A 26599-nucleotide genomic window follows, 5' to 3' on the forward strand; every position below is an offset into this window, starting at 1 on the left:
AATAGAAGGTCTGTGATGGAATCCATAGAAAGTACCAAAAATTAAGAGAAGGGTATAAATACTAAAAAAATAAAATAAAATAACATTACACACATTGTCTTTAGAGACATGAGGAAAAGGAAGTGACAGTTTCACCTTAAAATTTAAATCAGAAAGCCCCACTGCCTTTGATCAGGACAAAACATTTTGATTGTGTTATGAAAACCAAGCTATCACATAAGGATGTAATATTGTTTCTACCATGCTACTCCTTGATCATCCTGCTTCTGCATACTGTTCTTTTTCTTCTTCATACACATCAAGTTTGTTCAAAACAAACTTGAAGCATTTGAACTTGTTGCTCATTTTGCCAGGAGTGACTTCTGCTAGACTTTGTGATATTTTTCAGCTCAAAAATAAACTTTCCAGAGAGGCCTTCTCTGATCTATCTATCTAGAATAATTCCTACTTCACAATCCCCTCTCCCAGTCCTTCTCTGTCAAGCTACCCTGTTGTGTTATCATCATATTGACACTGATGTTTATCTGTTACTTCTTTGTCATCTATTTTCCCACATTTGAATAACACTTTCATGGGAACAAGGGCCTGCTCTATCTTGTTCATCACTGGATCTCCTGCTCCTAGAAAGTATCTGGTGCACAAAAAAGTTAATTGAATATTTGATGAATAAATGGATGCATGAAATAGTGAGAATGGTCAGCAGTAGGTAGATGAAAACTCACAAAAAAGTTACATTACAGCATTTCAAAGGAAAACTAATGGTGTCTAAAATCAGTAGGTTTTTTATTGAATTTAGCATAAAGGTTAGAGATGAAACTTGTTGGAATAGTTTCAGTAGAATATTAGAAGCAGAATTCAAATACATAGCTGTCAGGAGTAAAAGAAAACAAATGAGTGAAGAAAACAAATGGACTCTATCCTTTCAAAAAGTTGGACTGTACAGAAAGGAAGAAGATAAAGAAATATTTAGAAGAGTACCTTTTTAAAAGTTATGTAAACAAGCAAACAATCCAGAAACAAGTTAGAGTATTAGAGACATATATGAAAGCTATAAGGTCAGTGTTTTTGTTTTGTTTTATTTTTAGTTTGAAATATTTTTGAACTTAGAAAGTTGCAAGAGTAGTTCAAAGAACTTCCATATTTTTCATGTACAGGCCTCATTCAAGTTTCAGCAATTATCCCATATCATCTTTACAGCAAAAAGATCCAATCCAGAATCTTGTGTTATACACAGTTATCTTGTAATACTAGACCTTTTCATTATGAAGAGTTCCTCAGACTTTTCTTGACCTTTATCACTTTGATATTTCTAACGATCACAGAGCAGTCATTTTGTAGCATGTCCCTCAAATTGATTTATCTGTTTCTTTATGACTAGACCCAGGAAATACTGTTCAGCTGGAAAATCACAGAAAAGATGCTGTTCTTTTCTCGTTGCTACCTATTAAGTAATACATGATAATGACCTATCTCATTACTGGTGATTTTAATTTTTATTATTTAATTTTGTAACTGGAAGATCAGTTTTTACCCAATTTAGTCTCATATTTAATTAGTAAATATTTTGTGGGGAGGAACTTAAAATTATACAAAATTCTGTTTCTTATCCAATTATCATTCATTGTTTTTAAGCATCTATTGGAATGTATTTCTTGAATTATCAATACTGCAATGGTTGCCAAAAGGCAATACTTCTAATTCCAGCTTTCTTCATTTGTTAGCTATCATTCTATTGTAGATTCCTTCTATTTCTTTCTTTTTATCAATGTAAACTCATGAATTGCTACTTTATTCGTTTGGTTGTGAATGTTACTATCACCATTTACTTTGATGCTTAAATTTGGACCTTGTGATTTTTTTTAATAGAAATAATTTTGGAGTTTGTACTGTGGTACAGTGGGTTAAGGATCCAGTGCTGTCTCTATGGTGGCATGGGTTCCATCCCTGGCTTGGCACAGTGGATTTAAGGATCCAACAATACCACAGCTATGGCATAGGTCACAGCTGTGGCTCTGATTAGATCCCTGGCCTGGCAACTTCCATGTGCTTCAGGGGCAGCCAAAAAAGAAAAAACAAATTTTCATATTCATATGTATGAATATAAAACAAATTTTAATATTCATATATATATGAATAATTTTGAATGCTCTGTGCTTTTGGAAAATGACCCAATAGAACAATGACTTTGAGCCTTGGCTGTAATCAAAGTCATTTGAAGAGTTTTTGAATACCCTAGTGCCCAGGCAACACCTCATGCCACTTATAGAAGAATTTTTGGAATTCTAACTCAGCAAAAAATATTTTTTAAGCTCTTACTGATTCCAACCTGAAACCAGGTTAAAGAAGCACTGAAGTGCTAGAGGCATGGTAGGAATTCAGTAGAGATGAGAGATAACTGATAAATGACATGTATATGAAGATTAGAAAAAATTTAATTCATATGCCAGGAGGAGAAATTTGCCTTGGAAAGGAGGCCATGAGAGCATAAATATAAGAGCAGGTTCCAATTTATTTTCAGTGGGTGGGGGGATAAGAAGTTGAAGGATTTCCCATGTAGTAACTTTTATTCTGTGAAGAAACAGGTGAAATTGTATGTTAAGATTCAGAGTAAATGGTGGTGGAGACTGATGAGGCTTAACATAGCTATTGTGAGGAGTTAGAAAGTTATATAACTATACAACAGTGAGATCCTATTGAAGTGTTGAAGACCCCTTCTTGGCGGCTAATACAAAATTGGTGCTATTTTTTCCTTGTGTTTGCATTTAGTCAAGTAGATGTGAAATGATGAGAGGTTCAGAAACCAAAGGGCTAAGTTGAATCACGGGGGGTTAGAATTCACAGAGAAGTTGAATATAGGAAGGATCAAACTGTGGGAATGTGACTACTGTTAAAGACATGAACATATTCTAAATATCTTTAACAGCAGTGGTTGGATTTTCAGGCTTTGTGGCAAGAATTGTATCTGGAGCCTCGAATTATTTTCAGGAGTCATCTTTTTCTTCAGTAGGTCAAAAGTGGAAAATTGATGTGTGTTATTCTGTTTTGCATATGTTGTGCTTAGGGGCTTGCCATGTGAGGACATCTGAAGTATGTCACCACTGGCTTTTATCTGAGCTTCTATCTGTATAACTTGTGATTTCATGTTTTTGACATGTAAAGTTTCTTAGCTTTATCCTTTTATACTGATTGTGATTCTTCATCTTTTTTTCTTTTTCTTTCTTTCTTTTTTTTTTTTTTTAAGGGCCACCCCTGCATATAGATAGGGGTAAAATCAGAGCTGCAGTGGCCGTGGCCTGCCAACCTATGCCACAGCCACAGCAATGCGGGATTCAAGCCGCATCTGCGACTGACACCAAAGCTCATGGCAATGCCAGATGCTTAATTCTCTAAGCAAAGCCAGGGATTGAACCCACATCCTCATGGATACTAGTTGGGTTCGTCATCCACTGAGCCACAATGGGAACTCACTGATTCTTCAGCTTTTTGACTTCAGTTCATCTTTGTTTTAGTTTTCATCATGGTTAGGTATATCCTACCCAAACCCTTCCAGGGAGATAAACTTCATGGGAGGCTATTTTAGGGAAACTATCATGCAACTAGCTCTAATTACAATCCATTCAAAAAAAATATGCCCTTCAGTTTACTCTTTTCAAAATAAACCTTTCACAAGAAGATTGATTTTTATTTTCTGGGGTAAGAAAATAAGTATTTCAGTAAAGGTCTCAGTCACAGTTTGATACTCATAACAGGTATAAGATTTCAAGTGTGTGAGTATAGCCATAACATTACAGCATTAAAATATTTCTTCATTATTTGTGACTCTCTTATAAAATGATAAAAATTCCATTGTGGTAAAATAGAATTGTTTTATGTAAAAACAAAACCACTTTTAAGCTGCTTTTTTTTTTTTTTTTTTGTCTTTTTGCCATTTCTTGGGCCGCTCCCGCTGCATATGGAGGTTCCCAGGCTAGGGGTCCAATTGGAGCTGTAGCTGCTGGCCTACGCCAGAGCCACAGCAATGTGGGATCCAAGCCGTGTCTGTGACCTACACCACAGCTCACGGCAATGCCGGATTGTTAACCCACGGAGCAAGGGCAGGAATCGAACCTGCAACCTCATGGTTCCTAGTCGGATTCGTTAACCACTGCACCATGACGGGAACTCCTTAAGCTGCTTTTGTAAAAATTTTGAACAGTTGGTAAATAGGAGAATATAATGAATAATCGCATATGTAACTGAATAAAAGAAAACTAATTAAGATAAATATTGGAGAAAACCCCTTAAACTCAGTATCAAAGCATGTGATAAAAAGTCAGGGTAGCAATAAAGCCACACTATTACTATTGTAGGCAGTTATAGTGCTTCTAAACTACACACAGTTCTGGCAGCCTTGACTTGAGGGCAATGGTACAAAACAAGCTAGGCTCTTGAGAGTATAAAGGATGGAGAAATGGGGAAAGGCATGAGCAGCCAGGATGAGGGCTGTCCAACTGGTCAGGTTGTACAACTAAAGCAGCTGGTTGCCCCAAGGCAAGAGTCTAGAGAACATAGCAAGTTTAGGCAGGATTCAAGTGGGAAGTCCAATATGATAATCTAGGCACACTAGGGAAAAGTTAGAGCCAAGGAAACAGTTCAGAATCAGCAGGAAAATGGTGAGCCGTTTCTCCCATCAGTGGATAGGCAACAGTAACTTTGGAGAAAGAAAGTTAGGTGCTTGTGTGGTTACCAAGGCCCTAGATTTATTGTTTCCCTTAGTTCTTTGAGTACTAATCATTTCCAGTTGAAAACCATGAACCTTAGTTCAGATGTGAACATCAAAGGTCTCAAGCTATTCTCAGGAAACTTGGGGCTGTGAAATAATTACAAGAGTAGCTATGTCTCCTGTATTGACGCTGTTAGAAGTGATAGTGGCCTTAATGTCACAAAGAGTCAAAAAGAAAGTAAACTGGCAACTGTTGAGCTGAATTCAGAATTTTGAAAAAAAGAATGCAGAATACAATGGAACTTTTCAAAAGAAATATTTTCTGGATAGGTGTTAACACTTTGCTACCTGCCCCCAAATCAAAGTATAAATTCCTGCCACAACCTGCTTTTATATTTGAGTGTTATTCTTGATTGCTGCTTAGAGTTGGGGCTTTATAGGCATATTTTTAATAAAGTGAAATTGAGTTAAGAACCATGTAAATTTCACTTGTATGGGACTTCGTGGGAAATGCTTACCTGTTCTAGGTTGGAATCAAAGACCCGTTTTGCACCTAATCTTGTCCATATCTTTCTCTCCTCCTCACTGTTCCCCTTCTAAACATGGATCCACAAACATACAAACATTTCACTTTGCGACTAGCAAATGCAAAACATGACACATTCTGATTACTCAATTCTTAAGTACTTTACTATTTTTCACTAATATATTTTAACTGATTCATATTGGGCTTAGTTTTAATAGTTTTTAATAAGATTGGCATCTCTTTAGAAATTTTTGTCTTCATATTTATTTTAATTTAGGAGTCCATCTCAAAGAAAACAAGGAAATAATATCTTCAGATTATTTGTCTTAATTGATGTGCTACCTTCCAGGATTCTGTCTGAAAACCCAGGGTTTTTTTTTTTTTTTTTTTTTTTTTGAGATTTATATATCTGTGAGTTTTAGAAATATTTAGGTTAAGAAAATACTGTTTTTAATGCAAGCCTAATTTAATGGAATGCATATTTTTATCTAAACAAACTTTATTAATTAGCTTAAATTCTAACTATTGATCTTTGTATGTAAATCTTCTGGAGTGAGGTTTTTAAAAAATAATGCCGTTTTTCTATTTTTTGATCTATTAGACTTCTTTCTTGATATTTAATTTGTTAAATATCAGAATTATCTCAGGGATAAAACTGTCACTGTATGCAGATGACATGATACTATACATAGAAAACCCTAAGGACTCAACCCCAAAACTACTTGAACTGATTCATAAATTCAGCAAAGTAGCAGGATATAAGATTAACATTCAGAAGTCAGTGGCATTTCTGTATACCAGCAATGAAATATTAGAAAAGGAATACAAAAATACGATACCTTTTAAAATTGCACCTCACAAAATCAAATACCTTGGAGTACACCTGACCAAGGAGGTAAAGGACCTATATGCCGAGAACTATAAACCTTTAATCAAAGAAATCAAAGAAGATGTAAAGAAATGGAAAGATATTCCATGTTCCTGGATTGGGAAAATCAATATTGTAAAAATGGCCATACTACCCAAAGCAATCTATAGATTCAATGCAATCCCTATCAAATTACCCAAGACATTTTTCACAGAACTAGAACAAACAATCCAAACATTTATATGGAACCACAAAAGACCCAGAATCGCCAAAGCAATCCTGAGAAACAAAAACCAAGCAGGAGGCATAACTCTCCCAGACTTCAAGAAATACTACAAAGCCACAGTCATCAAAACAGTGTGGTACTGGTATCAAACAGACAGACAGACCAATGGAACAGAATAGAGAATCCGGAAATAAACCCTGACACCTATGGTCAATTAATCTTTGACAAGGGAGGCAAGAACATAAAATGGGAAAAAGTCTATTCAGCAAGCATTGCTGGGAAACCTGGACATCTTCATGCAAAGCAATGAAACTAGAACACACCCTCACACCATGCACCAAAATAAACTCCAAATGGCTGAAAGACTTAAATATACGACAGGACACCATCAAACTCCTAGAAGAAAACATAGGCAAAACACTCTCTGACATCAACATCATGAATATTTTCTCAGGTCAGTCTCCCAAAGCAATAGAAATTAGAGCAAAAATAAACCCATGGGACCTCATCAAACCAAAAAGCTTTTGCATAGCAAAGGAAACCAAAAAGAAAACAAAAAGACAACTTACAGAATGGGAGAAAATAGTTTCAAATGATGCAACTGACAAGGGCTTAATCTCTAGAATATATAAACAACTTATACAGTCCAACAGCAAAAAAGCCAACAACGCAATGGAAAATGGGCAAAAGACCTGAAGAGACATTTCTCCAAGGAAGATATACAGATGGCCAGCAAACACATGAAAAAATGCTCAACATCACTGATTATAAGAGAAATGTAAATCAAAACTACCATGAGATACCACCTCACACCAGTCAGAATGGCCATCATTACTAAATCCACAAATAACAAGTGCTGGAGGGGCTGTGGAGAAAAGGGAACCCTCCTGCACTGTTGGTGGGAATGTCAGCTGGTACAGCCACTATGGAGAACAGTTTGGAGATACCTTAGAAATCTATACATAGAACTTCCACATGACCCCGCAATCCCACTCTTGGGCATCTATGCGGACAAAACTCTACTTAGAAGAGACACATGCACCCGCGTGTTCATTGCAGCACTATTCACAATAGCTAGGATATGGAAACAACCCAAATGTCCATCCACAGATGATTGGATTTGGAAGATGTGGTATATATACACAATGGAATACTACTCAGCCATAAAAAGAATGACATAATGCCATTTGCAGCAACATGGATGGAACTAGAGAATCTCATACTGAGTGAAATGAGCCAGAAAGAGAAAGACAAATACCATATGATATCACTTATAACTGGAATCTAATATCCAGCACAAATGAACATCTCCTCAGAAAAGAAAATCATGGACTTGGAGAGTAGACTTGTGGCTGCCTGATGGGAAGGGGAGGGAGTGGGAGGGATCGGGAGCTTGGACTTATCAGACACAACTTAGAATAGATATACAAGGAGATCCTGCTGAATAGCATTGAGAACTTTGTCTAGATACTCATGTTGCAACAGAAGAAAGGGTGGGGGAAAAAATGTAATTGTAATGTATACATGTAAGGATAACCTGACCCCCTTGCTGTACAGTGGGAAAATAAAAAAAAAAAATTAAAAAAAAAGAATTATCTCAGGAAAATTTTAACTGCCATTGATGAAAATGAAACCTCAACAGATTTTGTAATTTGGTTTTCTAGGCATATCTAGAGTGGTAATTAAAGGTAAGAGTGCTAATTAATCTATAAACATTTTCTGTAATTCGGAATCAGGCCATTGGATAGTCAACTGTAATCTTATCTGAAATAATACTACAAATACTAAAATCATAAGAAATAGGGGGAGGGCATTTTCCATTACAGGGGTTTCAACAACTTTTTAAAAACGAAGTTGAGAAAATAATTTACTCTGTTGCCCAAGCTTTCTCCTTTATAACTCTCAGTTTAATGAACTTCATAGAGTTGCCTTTTTTTTCTTTAAATTTTGGTCAATTGCATTAACAATAGGTTGCGGAAGCCGCTCCCACGGCATATGGAGGTTCCCAGGCTAGGGGTCGAATCGGAGCTGTAGCCACCGGCCTACGCCAGAGCCACAGCAACGCGGGATCCGAGCCGCGTCTGCAACCTACACCACAGCTCACGGCAACGCCGGATCCTTAACCCACTGAGCAAGGGCAGGGACCGAACCCGCAACCTCATGGTTCCTAGTCGGATTCGTTAACCACTGCGTCACGACGGGAACTCCGTGTTAGGAGGTATTCTAAGTGTTCGATGGATGTTAATTCAGTTAATCCTCATGAGGTGCCAATGATTTATACCCTATTATTATCTTCATTTTACAAATGAAGAAACTGAAGAATAGAGAGGTTAAATAACTCCCATGGTCACAGAACCCAGGATATTTTACATGAGATCTCTCCATGTGCTATAAGTTTAGTAGGATTAACCAATAATGAAAAATAATCAGGTCATTTATTTCTGTGATGTAAGACATTAACTTGATTTTGATTAATTGGCATTTAATGATATATAACTTAAACACAGAACTCTGAATTATTACTTAAATTATTAAACTGGTTTATAATATACTTTTAGTTATTCATAGTGTAATGTGCACAGTTTCCTCAAGGCCTTTTTCTTCTCCCTCTCCTCCCTTCCATCCAGCTATTGCTTTAAATTCCCACATATCCCGACTAGAACAGATAATAATCGATTTGAACTCAACGTATGGGGAACAAGGCCTTTATCTAGTATCCAAGATTAGTTCCCACAAAGAATAAAATGAACTAACCAGCTTCACAATGATAGAAGACTTTTGAATAAAGGAAGAAGCGTGTACAGCTGTAACTAATTACAAATTTGGGCTTCACTTTTGTTAACAGCAGACTAATGTTTGCTTACAAAGCATTTGTTGCAAATAAATAGCTTTAATAAGTGGGCAAAAAAGACAGTAAGCAATCCAATGCCGGGGGTAATTACAGCTATGTTTACAAAAGCCGCAAACGCAGTATATAATTATCTTAATATGAAAAATGGAGATTATCTCATATTTTAAGCTCTTTATTAGGAATAATTCTAACATTTGAATATGCTAGTATTTGAACAGTTGTCTGATTCTGACTTAATTCTCTTGATTTGCTACTTTATATAATACATAGGAATACAAAATAATACAGCCTCAATGAATAAATCCTTATTCATGAATAAGATATTTGAAACACACTTGATCATAGATTTGTAGCTTTAGTTTGATATGATTTCCTAAATTAAGGATAGTATAGAAAGTATATTAAGAGCTCATTTAGTTCATCACAGGTTAAACTACACACAAACCATCCCCTGTACTACTCTTCCCTCCCCAATAAAGATACCAACACTTTTTATTCTGCTATGATAACATCAGTGTAGAGCTGCTGCATTACATTACAAGACTGATAAGGAAGCTAAAGCAGCATAATAATGGAATCACAGGTAGAAATTCTGTGTGATCTGAATTGGACTTTGTCGTGAAAGGGAAACAGGATTATTGCAGAAGATAATTATACATTGACTGTCATTTAATAGTAATATAACTGAATTTGACATTCTGGTAAACAAATCCAAAATCATCCATAAAAAGCTTCTGTTTATCCACTCAAAATTCTACACACAAATGTTTATAGTAGCTTAATTCATAATTGCCGAACTTTGGAAGCAATCAAGATGTCTCTCAAGAGGTGAATAAATAAAGAAATGTTGTACATCCTTACAATGGAATGTTATTCAACAATAAAAAGAGGTGAGCCATCTAGTCACAAAAAAACCTGGAGGAAACTTAAATGCATACTGCTAAGTAAAAGAAGCCAATCTGAAATGACTATATATACTGAATGATTCCAATTTATATGGCATTTTGGAAAAGGCATAGCTATGGCAACTGATAAAGTTTAGGGGTTGCCAGGGATTCAGGAGATGAGGAGAGGAATGACTAAGTAAAACACGGGATTTTTAGTTCAGGGAAACTATTTTGTATGATACTGTAATGTTGAATACATGGTACATATCATTCTGTTTATCAAAACCCTATAGAATGTTCAACACAATAATTGAACCATAATATCAACTATGGATTTTAGTTATAAATGGTGTATTAATATTGGTTCATCAATTACAAAAAATATACCATGTTAATAATGGAATCTTGGATGTGTGCCAAGGTGGGAAGGGCAGAGCGTATGAGAACTCTATTTCCACTCAAGTTTTCTGCCAACTTAAAGCTGCTCCAAAGAAATCGTTTATCAATTTTAAAAACCTAGGCTTAATTTTAAAGAAAAATGGAAGGGAATATATTTAAAACCCAATAATAGGAGGTCTGAAATACCTTACTAAGTAAGGTAAAATCAATTTAAAATCATTCTGGTAAGCAGTGCCTACATTTTCTCCTAAACTCTTATTATGATGTCTTTTTTTTTAATTACAGGAAAAACTAACATTTAAAACACTGAAAATGCATATCGATTTCAATCAATACTCTATGATTCTATTAATAGTCTTTTATTGCCAGAAGCTATTATTGTTATTGTTACATAAAAGCATAGTGAAAAGGAAAGAGAAAAGAATCAGACACTTATTATTTTTCCCTAGAAGTAGGGAGGCAAAGGGAAGGTGACACTTAGTGATAAAAGTAAGAAGTATGTTTTAAATTAGACACCAAAATCAAATAATATATTTTTTTTTGTCTTTTTAGGGCCGCACCCATGGCATATGGAGGTTCCTGGGCTAGGGGTCCAATCAGAGATGTGGCTGCTGGCCTACACCACAGCCACAGAAACACTGGATCTGAGCCCTGTCTGCAACCTACACAACAGCTCAGGGTAACATGGGATCCTTAACCTGCTGAGCAAGTTTAGGTATCTAATCCGCATCCTTGTGGATGCTAGTCGGGTTCATTGACTACTGGGCCACAATAGCAACTCCTGAAATAATATTTTTAAGTGACTTTATTTTTTTTTATTATTATTATTATTTTTTTGGTCTTTTTTTTTTTTGCTATTTCTTGGGCCACTCCCGTGGCATATGGAGGTTCCCAGGCTAGGAGTCTAATCGAAGCTGTAGCTACTGGCCTACGCCAGAGCCACAGCAATGTGGGATCCGAGCCGCGTCTGCAACCTACACCACAGCTCACGGCAACGCCGGATCCTTAACCCACTGAGCAAGGGCAGGGACTGAACCCGCAACCTCATGGTTCCTAGTCGGATTCGTTAACCACTGCGCCACGACGGGAACTCCTTAAGTGACTTTAAATTGCAACAACTATGCAAACAACTGGATAATAGAAATTTTATATGCAAAAAATAGAACAGCCATTAAATTAAAAGTTTTCCTCAATTTTTAAAAGAAATACGGTAAAGAAAAAATTTCAGTTCAAGATAGCCTTTAAAACAGATACCATTGCAATATTAGATTACAAATTAGGACATGGACAAACTGTTCTAGACCTAATTAGTAAACTAAATGAAGACAGATTACCTGGTGTATATGATACTTGAAGTTTTAAAGGAAATTTTTTGCTTGATAATATGAAATTCTTTAAAATAGCAAGAGCTTCACTGGACCTCAGAATACCAATTTGTAGGGCTGTCAAATAAAATTTAGGATGCCTAGTGAGATCTAATTTCAGATAAATGCCATTTTTTTAATATAAAGACATCCCATGAAATATTTGGGGCATATTATTTTTAATTAAAATTTAATTGGATTTATTTTTATTTTTTTGAAATCTGGCAACCTGACATTTTGCCAAACTTGCATTTTTACAAGCCTTGAAAAATGTAGAATTTAATTGCGTAAATGTAATTCTTACCCATATTCATTTTTGAAATTGTCAAAAATAATGTTTTAAATGCTACTTCTTCTGTAAGATTCTGTATTCATAGAGGATATACAGATGAAGTGTAGGCAGATGATTATAACAGACCTAATGGAATATTATTTTAATTTGATGTAAAATTGCATGTAAAGGGGCAACTGTTGTATGTGATTGATGTAGGCTTTCAAGAAATCTTTGATAAATGTCCACAGCAAAAGCTATTTAAATAAAAATAGCTGTCAGAAGCTAAGGGGCATCTCTTACAAAGAGCAATCAAATAGAAAGGATAAATAGACACTTTTCTGGCAGGAGCAGCATAAGTATCGACAGAGAAATTCACTAGAGATAAGGATTTGGCCAGTTTCACTTAGCATTTATATGCACTATCTGTTAGAAGAAATGCACAATAAAATTCCCAACTTTGATTGAAATGCCAAGCTTTTGAGGAGGAACAAGATTTTTGGACCACTGTGAAAGTAGTCAAAACATGTGGTAAATGAATTCCATTGCTGGCTGTTTCAATGTAATGTCTTACATGAACAGAGACTTAAACTGTATATTTTTAGGTTAATAGTCTCCAAACTACTTGTTTTGAAGGGTACTGGGGAAAAATTATCAGGATTAGTTGAAAAAAGTAGACCTCTATACCACCATTACCAGAAACATCAAGTGCAAGTCTTAATAACATAAGGCACATTATAAATTTTAAAATATTATTCTACACCTACATTAATTCATAGTAAATTTATCTGTGGATTTTAATTCAAGCTAATGCATCTAAAGAAAGATTTAATAAAATTAAAGCCTGTTTAAGAAAGTGGGGATGATCCAACACTCTAATATTGTTGTCACAAATGACAGAATTTTCTTTTTTAAGGCTAATATTCCATTCCATTTTCTTTAATTACTCAACCCTCTATAGATATTTAGGATGTCATGTCTTTGCTATTGTGAATAATGCTGTAATGAACATGGGAAATCAGATGTCTCTTAAAGATCTTAATTTCAATTATTTTGGGTATATATCTAAAAGTAGGATTGCTCCTTTTATGACAGTACTTTTTTTTATTTTTTATTTTTATTTTTTTTTATTTTTAGAGCCACACCCACAGTATATGGAAGTTCCCATGCTAGGGGTCAAATCATCAAATCAGAGCTACAGCTGCCAGTCTACACCACAGCTACAGCAATGATGGATCCTTAACTCCCTGAGCGAGGGATTGAATTGCATCCTCACAGATCCTAGTTGTGTTTGTTAACTGCTGAGCCATGAAGGGAACTCATATTTTTAATTTTTAGAGGAACTTCCATACTGTTTTCCATAGCATCTGAACCAATTTACCTTCCCGCCAAGAGTGTATAAGGGTTCCCTTTAGTCCACATTCTTGGCAATATATGTTATCTTTTGTTTTTTTATTATAGTCACCCTAACAACTGTAAGGTAATATCTTGTGGTTCTGATCTGCATTTCCCTGATGATTGATGATGTTTGACTCTACAAATACCTGTTGTGTTTTTATATTTTCTTTGGAGGAATGACTATTCAGGTCCTTTGCCCATTTTTTAAAATCAAGTTATTTTTTTTTCTCCTATTGAGTTGTAGAAGTTCACTATATATTTTGGTTATTAACCCTTTATCACACATATGATTTGCAAATATTTTTTGCATTCATAGTTTGCCTTTTCATTCTGTTGATTATATCCTTTACTATACAAAAACTTTTTAAGTCAATATTATCCTATTTACCTATTTTTACTTTTGTTGCCTGTGCTTTTGTTTGGTGTCATATGCAAGAAATCATTGCCAAAAACAATCTTAGAAAGCTTTTCCTCTATGTTTTCATTGGGGAGTTTCACTGTTTCAGGTCTTATATTTAAGGCTTTACCTCATGTAAGTTAATTTTTTATGGTATAAGATAAGAATCCAATTTAATTCTTTCACAAGTGAATATCCACTTTTCCCAAGACTGGTTTTTGAAGAGATTATTCTTCTCCATATGTATGTGCTCTTGGAACCATTCTGAAATTCATTTGACCATATATGTAGAGGTTTATTTATGCAGTCTCTATTCTTTTTCAATGGCTTTATGGCTAATTTTACTCCATTTTCATACTGTTTTGATTTTTGTAGCTTTGTAATATGTTTTCACATCTGAGCATGTGGATGCCTCCAACTTTATTCTTCTTCCTGAAGATTGTTTTGGTTATTTGTGGTCCTTTGTGGATCCATATAAGTATTAGAATTGTTTTTTCTATTTCTGTGACAAATTCCACTGGGATTCTAATCAAGATTATATTGAATCTGTAGACCACTCTGGGTGCTGTGGACATTTTAACAATATTAAGTATTCGATGATGAATGTGAGATATCTTTTATTTGTTTTTAAATTACTTTGATGAATTATTTCTAGTTTTCAGGAATAAGTCTTTTATCTCCTTGGTTAAATTTATTTGTAAGTGTATTAATCTTTAAGATACCATTGTAAGTGGGATTATTTTCTTAATTTCCTTTTCAGATTGTTTTATGTTTTGTATATCAAAAGGCAACTAATGTTTGTATATTTATTTATATATTGCAACTTTACTGAGTTTTTTTAGCTCTCACAGGATTTTTTGTGGAATCTTTAGGTATTTATGCATATAACATCATGTCATTTGCAAACAGAGATAATTGTAATTCTTCCTATGTATTTGGATGCTTAATATCTTTTTCTTACTTAATTTTTCTGACTAGGACTTCCAGTACTGTGTTAAATAAAAGTGGCAAGAGGAGGCGTTCTTGTCTTGTTCCTGATCTTAAAGGGAAAACTTACATCTTTTCACTGGTGAGTGAAAACAACCTGTGGGCATGTTGTGTATGGTCTTTATTATGTTAATTTCCTTCTGTTCCTAATTTGTTAAGTGTTTTTATCATGATATTATTTTTTTCAATCATTTTTTTGCATCTATTGATATGATCATATGTTTTGTTTTCCATTCTTTAAATGTGTTTTTTCACATTGCTTGATTTTAATATGGTGATCCACTTATATTCCAGGGCTACATTTCACTAGATCATGGTGTATGATACTTGAATGTGTGGTTGAATTCAGTTTGCTAATACTCTGTTGAAGATTTTTACATCTATATTCATCAGGAATACTGGCCTCTAGTTTTCCTTTTTGTAGTGTCCTTATCTGGATTTGGTATTAGGGTAATACTACTCGTCTTATAAAATGAGTTTGGAAGTGTTTCCTCCCATTCAGTTTTTTGGGAAGAGTTCGAGAAGTCTTGGCATGAATTTTTCTTTAAATCCTTGGTAGAATTAACCTTTGAAGTCACCTTTTCTGGGCTTTTCTTTTTGTTTTGTTTTCTTTACTAATAAATCTTCTTACTAGTAATTACTCTGTTCATATTTTTAAATTTTTCATGATTAAGTCTTGGTAGATTTTGTTTCCTGGAATTTATCTTGTTCTTCTATGTTGTTCAATTTTTTATGTATAACTTATTCATAATAGTTTCTCAGGCTCTTTTCCTTTATTTAATTGTTGGTTTTCTTTGAGTCTTCTATTGCTTTTCTTAGTCTAAAGTTTTGTCAATTTTGTTAATATTTTCAAGAAAACAACTTCTAGTTTTATATTTTTCTGTTGTTTTGCAACTCTCCATGTGATTTATTTCCATTCTAATATTTATCATTTAATCTGTTTTGTAAGTTTGAGCTCAGTTCTTTTATTGTTCTCTCGAGGTCTGAAGTTAGGTTTTTACTGGAGGTAATTTTTTTATTTTTTAACGTAAGTATTTATTTTCATAAACATTACTAAATACTGCTTTTGCTGCTTCCAACAAGTTTTGGTATGTTATATTTTCATTTTTGTCTTGGAATATTTTTAATTTTTCCTTTTGATTTCTTCTTTCATCCAGTGTTGGTCAAGAGTATGTTATTTAATTTTCACATAAATGTGTTTCCTCATTTTCCTTATATTATTGAATCATAATTTACTTCATTGAATGAAAAGAAACTTGAGATAATTTCAACTGTCAATTTATTAAGACTTCTTTTGTGATATAACACATAATCTATCCTATGAAATGTTCTTTGTGTGCTTTAGAAAAAATACATATTCTTCCCCAGCTCTGGGGAAGAATGCATTGTAAAAGATTGTTGGCTTAGTATGTTGCTGTGTATTTCTCCTTTCATATTTGCCAGTGTTGCTTTATATAGTTGCTCTGATATGGGATATATATATGTTATAATTGTTATGTTTTCCTATTGAATTGACCCTTTTATCATTATGATGGCTTTTTTTCTTGGGACTTTTTTACTTAAATTCTATTTTGTTTGATATAAATATAACCATTCCTCATCTATTCTGGTTACCATTTGCATGTAATATCTTTTTTAATGTCTTTACTTTAAGACCATAGTTTTTCTGTCGTCGTTTTTTCCCTTTTTAGGGCCACACCCACAGCATGTATAGGTTCCCAGGCTAGTAGTCTAATCAGAGTTACAGCTGCTGGCCTACCCCAGAGCCATAGAAATGCCATATCCAAGTTGCATCTGTGACCTATACCACAGCTTCTGGCAATGCTGGATCCTTAACCCACTGAGTGAGGCCAAGAATCAAACCCACAACCTCATGGTTCCTAGTCGGATTCATTTACACTGTCCCATGACAGGAACTCCAGATCATGGTTCTAAAGTCTCTTGTAGATAATGTGTAGGTGGAATTTACTGTTGTTTTATTTCTTTAGCTACTTTATTTTGATCATGGAGTTTAATCCATTTACATTTAAAATAATCATTGATGATAAAGTTTATTATTGCCATTTCATTAATATTTTTTGTCTGTAATACAGTTACTTTTTTTTCCCTTCTCTTCTTCTCTTGTCTTCTTTTCTGATTTGGTGATTTTTTTAAATATTGATATGTTTTGATTCTTTTCTACAGTTATTTTTTGTATCTTCTTTGAGTATTTTCTTTGTGGTTACCCTGAGTCTTACATAAAAGATCTTATAACAGTTTATTTTAATATAATAATATTTTAACTTTAATTATAAACAAAACTCTACACTTTTACTTCTACCCTATTATAACACTTTGTTGTTGATATCATAATTTACATCTTTTTTTTTTTTTTTTTTGGCTGCACCTATGCATGTGAAAGTTCTTGGGCTAGGGATCAAACCTGAGCCTTAGCAGTAACAACGTCAAATCCCCAAATGGTAGGCCACCAGGGAACTCCTGTATCTTTCATATTATACTTACACTACCAGATTTGCTTAAAGTTATTATTGATATCTTTATATTCTGAGTTTTATACCAAAATTAAAAGTACAGTGTTGCTTCATTTTATATTTGTCTATATATTTGTCCTTAATGGTGAGATTTATACTTTCATATGCTATTGTTTTGCTGTTTAGGATCCTTTCCTTTCAATCTGAAGAATATTCCTTAGTAATTCTTGTAAAGCAGGTCTAGTAGTTACAGATTCTCTCAGTTTTTGTTTCTCTGGGAAAGACTATTTCTTTTATTTTCATTTTAAAAAATTTTATTGAAGTATAGTTGATTTATGATGTTGGTTAATTTCTGCTATCAGCAGAATGATTCAGTTGTGCATGTATACATATCTATTATTTTTAAAATTATTTGCCCATATAGGTTCTCACAGAAGATTGACTAGAGTTCCCTGTGCTATATAGCAGTTCTCTGTTGACTGTCCATTTTATATACAAGGGTGTGCATAAGCCATCCCAAATGCCCCACCCATCACTTCTCCCAGCCTTTCCTCATTGATAAGCATAAGTTTGTTTTTGAAATATATGAGTCTCTTTTTTGTTTTTTAAATAAGGTTTTTCATATTTTTTTTTAGATTCTATGAATAAGTGACATAATATTTATTTTGTTTGACTGACTTTACTCAGTATGATAGGTCCATCCATTTTACTGCAAATGGCATTGTTTCATTCTTTTTTATGGTTGAGTAATATTCCATTGTATTATGCACCTCATCTTCTTGATCCATTCCTCTGTAGATGGACATTTAGGTTGGTTCCATGTCTTGGCTATTGGTAAATAGTGCTTCAGTGAACATTGTAGTGCATATATCTTTTCAAATTATGGTTTTCTACAGATATTTGCTAGTTACTTGTTTATCTGTTCTTTTATAGAAAATTGAACTTCTTTAAGACCATTTAAAAAAAATTGTCAGGCAATTTGTAGATCTCCAGTTCTACAAATGGAGATTAGTTACTAAACCTCCATTGGGATTAGTTACTGAAGTTTATTTTATACCTTTGGAGTTATGCTTCCTTATTCTTCATGTTTTTTATAGCTTTGCATTGGAGTATGCAGTTGAAGTAGTCACTTCTTCCAGTGTGTATGGCCTGATTTCAAGAGGGAAAGACATACACAAGATATCTTGGCTAGAGATTCTGGGTATCTCTCAAAATTTTTCTGTGGATATCACCTCTCTACATGCTCCCTCCTGGGGAGAAGTCTTAAGGTGGTATTTTTCTCTTAAACCCACAGATCTGTGCTGAGTCCTAAGATCCACCAGCTCTTCTCTAGGGTATTCTCTAAAATTCCAGGGTGTGGGTACAAGCTCCAATTCTCTCTCTATCATGAAGAAGATGTCTAAGGAACATATACCTTTTCCCTACCTTCCAAAACTGTGCCTGGTGTCAGCCATGACCTCTTCTTTTCCCTAAGCATTACACCAAGATCATGGGAAAATAGTTGGATGCTCCAACATTTTCCCTCTCCTGATGGAGCTATTCTAGTGTTGTGTTCCTTCTCTCAATATCACAGAGTTGAACTGGCTGCTGAGATCCACTCTAGCATCTGAGAACCACATGTCATTGGTGGGGATGTACACATGCCAGCTTCAGGGGCACCTTCAGACTGATTTTAGGGTACAGGGTGGGATAGCTGCTGAAGTATGTAGACAGTTCAGCTGGTAGGGTTCATAGATAGTCTGGCAGTGTTCACAAACTAGTATTTGAGATCCACATGGCAGTTCCTGTGAACTCTTACCTCTTTTCTTTGATCTTGGCTTCCCCAGATAATATAGTTATGCTTATTTCCTCAGAATTCTGGATAAGGTGAGAGACAGAAATAGACCTCTTAGGAAATGTCCTGAAAGACTGAGGAAGTTTGATGCTCAATTCACTCTTTTTGCCCTGCAGGAGAAAATAGCCAAAAGGGTCCCTCTTGGCATTGTACTATGGTGGCTTGGGGGAGGCTTGACATGGGTAAAGTGGAACTGTTCTTAATTTTTCAAAGTGGCTATTGTGTGTGTGTTCTTCTAAATGTTGGAATATTTCAGCTGTGCTCCAGTGCTCTCATAATGGATTTTCAAATATGGAGAGTTGTTAAATTGGGTTTCTGAGGGTGGATGACTGTTGGGACCTCTGTTTCCAACATTTTAATGATTTTAGTTTTTGCCCCCTTTTTAATTGGGTTGCATTGATGATTAATGTATATCATTATTAATCACTTCCAAGTATATATATGTGCTCTTACATTTGTCATTTTCCTTAGTAATTCATTTATATTTTCCCTGGTTGTTTTGTGTTGAAGATTTGAGTTTATTAAAGTTAAATTTATCAAACTATTTCTTACAATTTTTTTTTCTCCTTGTGTCCCATTGAAATTTTTTATAGTCCTAAAAAAAAATTAAAAAAAAATTTTTTTTATAGTCCTGAAATATCAATCTATAAGTTGATTCTAATTTCTTTCATAGGTGTAAAAACTTGGGTCCTCATTCACCTGGATTTTTTCTTTGTATATTGTATATGGTAGACTACATTACATAATACACACAAGAAATTTAGGATGATTAATATCCCTGGCTCCCATCTTCAAAATACCTGCCATGGTCTCAGTCATTTTGACAGCCAAACCTTGCTAAAAGGGTGGTGTTAAATATGTTTGAGAATCATTTGCCCAAGTAATCCAGAGGCTTATGTTTAATGCCAAGATGTGGACAGGTGATGAAGCCTTGAGAAAAGTTAAGATAAGAATTCAGCACGGAGATTCTCATTTAAGGCTGTGATTCTCAAGGGATACAACTTTAATGAAAGACTGTAAAAGGAAATATATCTACACTTCAGTAAAATGGGATGATAAGGAAGGTGGTCTGTTTTGGCTGTGCCCTGATATATTTCCCCTGAGGTTCTGAAACCACATGCCTTATCATAACAGATCTGGGGTTAAATTTTTTAACACTACATGATTTGTTACCCTCTGGGCAAAGAAATTAATGAAAATTTCAGACTAAGACCACTGAGAAATTTAAGGTATTTTTTAAAAAGGAAATGCATAGCTATTGCAGAAGGAAAAACCCTAACCCCCAGTTGCCCAGTATTCTTACTTCAATATTTATTGAAGATGATGCCATTTATAATCTCAAAAATACAATGAAACTGTTAATCTTGAGTTAGAGTATTAAGATACAAATAACATCAGTATTAAACCACCATGTACATCAGAAAATAAGTTGTCTGTTATGCATGAAATAAATACATAAAAAGAAGAAATTGAAAACTTTAGCAAACCCCAGAAATTATTAAAAAGGCATATATAGAAATATATATTTATAGAAAGAAAACATGTAATAATTGGAATTAAAAATCCAATAAATTAAATAATAGATTAAACAGCTAAGAAGAAAATTCATAAACTAAAGAAAGATGGCAGAAAATCATCCTAAATGCAGCACATCTATATAAAGAAACACATGCTAAGAGAAATGAAGAATAAACAGAGGTGGTTTAACATTTGACTAATGTGAATTCCAAAGGGGAAAATAAATAATAGAGAAGAGCTAATATTTGAAGAGAATAAGCAGAGAGCTTTCATATTTAAGATTTACAACACAGTAGTCTGCATCTATTAACCCCAAGCTCCCACTCCCTCCCCCTCCCCCTTGGCAACCACAAGTCTCTGTCTAGCCACTTATGTTGGAGCTTGATAATGTGAGAAAAAAGAATGTATACATGTATGTGTAACTGGGTCACCATGCTGTACAGTAGAAAAAAATAATGTATTTGGAAAATAAAAAAATAAAAATGAAAATGTATCTTAAAAAAAAAAGATTTACGATGCATATAGAGTAGAATACATAAAATAAATCCACAGTTAGATGATCAGAGTGATACTTCAGAATATAAACCAAAAAAAATGTCTTCTTGGAACTAGAGTTAAAACACTGTGCTGTGTTTTAAAATAAAAATTATCCCCTCACCCCCACAAAAAAACTCTCACCCACAAAAGCAGAAGTCAGAAGACAATAGAATAATATTAACAAAGTAATGATAGAAAATGGTGACTTAAATTCTAAGTTTAGTTAAACAGTAATTCAATATAGAGAGCAAATAAGATTCATATTTAGACAACCAAAAGCAGAAAGAATTTGCCACTAACAAAACTTCACTGGAAATACTGCTAAAGCATAAATTTAGGTAAGATGGAATTTCAACTGAGAAGGAATAAATAAGACCAAAAAGTGTTAAACAAATAGATCAGTAAATATGTGAGTGAGCTGATCTAAAGAGAAATCAGTTGTATAAAATAACAATATACTGGACAGTTTAAAACAAAATGGAAATAAAATACTGTAAAACAATAGTAGATAAGATTATGATGATGGTGTAGGAGCAGGTTGGAATTAAAACATTCTAATGACTTTATGTCATTTGGGAGAGAAGAATATCAACCTATTTTCAGTCAGTTTAGAGTAAATTCATAGATATACAGCACAGCTAACTATTGCCAATATCCTGGGAAAATAATATTTTTTAAAATGTGTGTGTACATATGACTGAGTTATTTTTATGCACAGCAGAAGTTCATACAATATTGTAAATCAATTATGCTTTAATAAAATATTATAGATAAAAAGTGTTATAAGTACCAATATAATGCGTATATTCAAATTAACAGAGTGGAAAGATGAGAAATAAATAAAGCAATTAATTGAAGGAAGAGATAAAATAGTAATACAACAAATAAATCAATATATATGTAAACTATATATTATATATAATCACAAAAATATAAATGGACTAATAAGCTCATATCTTAAAGGACTCATATTTCCATTAAATTATTATGTATGCAGAATCTAAATTTTGGCACAAATGAATCTGTTTATAAAATAGAAACAGTCTCATAGATGTAGAGAAGAGACTTGTGGTTGCCCAGGAGGAGGGTGAAGAAAGTGGGATGAACTGGGAGTTTAGGGTTAGTAGATGTAAATTATTTCATTTAGAGTGGATATACAATGAGGCCCTACTGTACAGCACAGGGAACTGTATCCAATCCCTTGGGATAGAACATGATGGAAGATAGTATGAGAAAAAGAATATATATTGTGTATATATATCTATGACTAGGTCACTATACTATACAGCAGAAATTGACACAACACTGTACTCTATACTCTAATAAAATATTTTTAAAATGCAAAAAATTATTATTTGCAGCAGTTATTCCTAATCCATTCATCTGTCAATGGACATTTGGCTTGTTTCCATGTCTTGGCTATTGTGAATGGAGCTGCAATGAACCTGCGGGTGCATGTGTCTTTTTTTAAGGAAAGTCTTGTCCAGATATACGCACAAGAGTGGGATTGCTGGGTCATATGGTAGTTCTATGTATGGATTTCTAAGGTACCTCCATACTGTTCTCCATAGTGGTTGTACCAGCTTACATTCCCACCAAAAGTGCAGGAGGGTTCCCTTTTCTCCACACCCCCTTCAGCACTTATTATTTGTGGACTAATTAATGATGGCCATTCTGACGGGTGTGAGTGGTGGGTGTCTTGTGGTAGTTTTGATTTTCATTTCTCTAATAATCAGTGTTGTTGAGCATTTTTTCATGTGCCTGTTGGCCATCTGTTGGATTAAGAAAATGTGGTATATATATACACAATGGAATACTACTCAGCCATAAAAAAGAATGAAATAATGCCATTTACAGCAACATGGATGGAACTAGAGACTGTCATACTGAGTGAAGTAAGTCAGAAAGAGAAAGACAAATACCATATGGTATCACTTCTATCTGGAATCTAATATAAGGAACAAATGAACCTTTCCACAGGAAGAAAATCATGGACTTAGAGAAGAGATTTGTAGTTGCCAAGGGGGAGGGGGAGGGAGTGGGGTGGTTGGGGAGCTTGGGGTTAATAGATACAAACTATTGCCTTTGGTATGGCTTAGCAATGAGATCCTGCTGTGTAACACTGGGAACTATGTCTAGTCACTTATGATGAAGCATGATAATGTGCGAAAATAGAATGTGTACATGTATGTGAAACTGGGTCACCATGCTGGACAGTAGAAAAAAAATTGTATTCAGCCTCTAGCCTTGGAGCTTCCATATGCTGCAGGTATGGCCCTAAAAAGACAAGATAAAAAAAAATTATGTATTCATTTACTTTGCACTCACTTTTGTGTTCCAACTTTAGCATAATTTATTTTTCTTGTTAGAGTTTCAATAGTACCTATCTACACTACCCTTCTTTAAATATATGCCTAAAAATTTTGTAAATGACTGATAGTCTGAAAGTGCCACATAATTCAACTTTAATACTTCTTGAATGCTACTTATGTGCTACCTAATGTGATAGAAATTTTTGCATGTATATTTTGTTTAATCTGTGCAATAATCTAAAGGCTGATAATCATCTCTCTTGTATATATTAGAAAAATAACATTCAGGAAAATGTGACTTAATCAAGGTCTATTCATTATTATTGTCAGTGTGCTTATCACTGTGAAGACAAGAAAAGACTTTATCTTTTCCCATGACCTCTTAGTTTAAAAGGGAAATTTATAGGCAGTGTGAGAGGTCCTGTGGAATCCCAGAGGAAGAGGACATTATTACTCTATTGGGAAGACTTAGTAAAACCTTCTCAATGGAGGTAATGTTGGATCTGAGATTTAAAGATTGTGTTACAGTTTCACCAGATAAAGGAAGGAAGGCACTCTCTACAGGAAGAGGGTCATTCACATGCATGGCATAGACAATGAAGTTTTTCTATGTAATTAGAGCACCAGTTCTCAGGAGGCAGAATCTTGACAGAATGGTAACAGAGCACTACAAATTAAGTGGAATGGTATTTTGGATTCTATTTTATAAGATTTATATTTTACTGTGTAAGAAAATGAGGAATTATTAAAAGTTTTTAAAATGAGGGATGCAAAAAGATCATGATTAAGTTTGCATTTTAGAAAGATTAGTCTGGGATGGTGAAAATATTGAGTAGAATATGAAAGGAATGAGAAATTTAGAGGCTAGATAAACTATTATACAAGTTGCAGAGGTACAATCAATAGAACTTGTGATTGAATACTTGAAGAAAATGAACAATCCAAGATGACCTAAGGAATCCACACAAAAAAAACATATTTAGAATAGGGTTAGCAGAAAAGGGAGCACCTATATATCTAAGATTGATAGAAATAGATTCTAGATTGCATGTACAGTTATTTTTTCCTTAGATATAACTTTAGTTACTCATAATGCAGTTTGAAAGCATTTCTTTTTAAAAATTTAGAAAGCAACAAATATAGAGGATGATTGTTCATAAAGAAGGTTAAGACATTGCATATGTATTGTGATGTTGCAGATTTTATAGCCCATCTCATATGCAAAGACTATCTAGGCTTTTTATGGATAAAACTATATAATCCATATGATGATGGGCTTTGAAAATTATGATCAAATGAAGCAGGTCTATATAATGGTAGATATTTTGACTAGCTTTTTGTTCTTTTTCTCTCAGAAAATTATTGCATGCATTTCATGATTTTTTATCAATTTAGAAATTCAAATGTGTGTTTCCAACCCACTGGAATTTACTAATTTCTTAAAAATTTCCTTCCCTGAACACTACTAGTATTTTACATTTAGAAAATAATATATTTAATGACTTTATGCTTAATTGTGTGTTTCATCTTTAATCCTAATAGGAATATTTTTTGGGTGGGTTCCTATACAAAGCTCTGCTCTTTCCTACGTATGTTTTGACTTAATTGAAAAGTAAGACATGCTTGTGATATCAAAAAGTATAATTTCATTACACGTAAAGGCAAATTTAGGGAATGGAATTCAACATCAGAATTGGTTCACCAACACACTTCTCCAGAGCGCTTTAACAGTCTTCTAAGAATAAAGTGTCTTACTATGGAAGGATAACTCTTATCCATGTCACTATGGCCACTGGTCTTGGTGGGTAAGGAAGGAGAAAAAACACCAAATATCCTCATGCTCTGGGCCTCTGTTAGATTAGTTCTATTCACTACAGAAACATGGACTAATTGCTGTATGCCAGCTAACTAGGAGATTTGTCTCATTTCTTGGGGAAAATAAAAGGAGTAGGGATGTTTTGAAAACCACTCCTCATAGAATGAAACATAGGGGTGAGGCAGAATCATTCCCTCCTAATGGTTGTTCTATGGTATTTATTACAATTAAAAAAAAAATCTTGGCACATGTAGGCGGGCATTCAAATGAGAGCAGTTGGTTCAAGAACTTGCTGGATCCATAGGATTACCTATGGAAAAAAATTAGATATTCTCTTCCAGACTTAATAAATCAAAATTTTAAGTAGTACCCAGAGGATCTATGCTTTTGAAGTCTCCTCAGAAACTTCTGTTTTAGACAATTACTAATTTTGTATATCAATCTCCAGTCATATAAGAAGACGAAAAACCTTTTCTGGTTATCATTATAATCATTTGTTCTGCCTATAATTACCATAATCGCTATTGTTCAATAATTCACCTTCTCCCTATTGACAAAGTATTAAGAGTTTCCTCTCTCAGACTTCTCCTAAAAATGGATAAAGGTAGCCTAAGCCCAAAGAAAGACTTTGAAATTTATATATTTGTATAGATGTCATTGAACATTCCCAGTAGGTGTTTACATAGAAATGGGATTATTTTCACAGAAAGAATAATAATAAATACACAATTCAGCATTCCTAAAATTTAACCAGTTTTTCATATTATTTCACTACTGAATTAATCAGTTTAATCTTATGGATCAATTCTTGAGTAAGAATTTAAACTAAAATCAATTTTACATGACTTTCTTTTTCTATTCTAAACTACATTTCCAAAATATGAAGCATATGTTGTAAAGAATGAGTATTGATACATTTTAACCTAATATTGTGCTCAATCTTTGATCTTCAGGTTTGAGATATTGAATATATCATTAAGAAAATTTTATAAATAATTTCATAAATTAAATTTTTTTCTTTAATATTTTAAAGACTAAATATCAAGAATGTTATTTGAAATAGCATTAAAGATTCATGTGGCATTCTTTAATTTCATTTTTGTTTAACATATGATATGAGTTGACAGAAAGATTGATGTTTTCTTGAAAAGGCATAGTTTGGGCTGTATTTCTTCTGTCCACATTGTATTATAAAATAACTGTTATGATAAGCAAAGTTTTATTTTACAAGCTGA

The 26599-nt window shown here is 33.8% G+C and overlaps 1 protein-coding gene and 1 long non-coding RNA gene across 7 annotated transcripts in view; one reads left to right on the plus strand and one right to left on the minus strand.

Annotated features, from left to right (window-relative positions):
* LOC102165728 (uncharacterized) overlaps positions 1-26599 on the plus strand; it is a 582163-nt gene that overhangs the window by 401280 nt on the left and 154284 nt on the right. For all 6 annotated transcript variants that reach the window (XR_014810754.1, XR_014810750.1, XR_014810752.1 and 3 more), the window contains one exon: positions 14868-14958. This is a non-coding gene — a long non-coding RNA (uncharacterized LOC102165728). The remainder of the gene's footprint in view (positions 1-14867; positions 14959-26599) is intronic.
* Positions 1-26599, minus strand: part of LOC106504458 (uncharacterized) — a 1793907-nt gene that overhangs the window by 67450 nt on the left and 1699858 nt on the right. The window lies entirely within an intron of this gene.

The sequence above is a fragment of the Sus scrofa genome, chromosome 7 (genome assembly GCF_054392235.1).
Source record: "Sus scrofa isolate SSC_HxYL_T2T_F1_AM1 chromosome 7, Sscrofa_HxYL_maternal_Yorkshire_Landrace_v2.0, whole genome shotgun sequence".
NCBI classification, from domain to species: Eukaryota; Metazoa; Chordata; class Mammalia; order Artiodactyla; family Suidae; genus Sus; species Sus scrofa.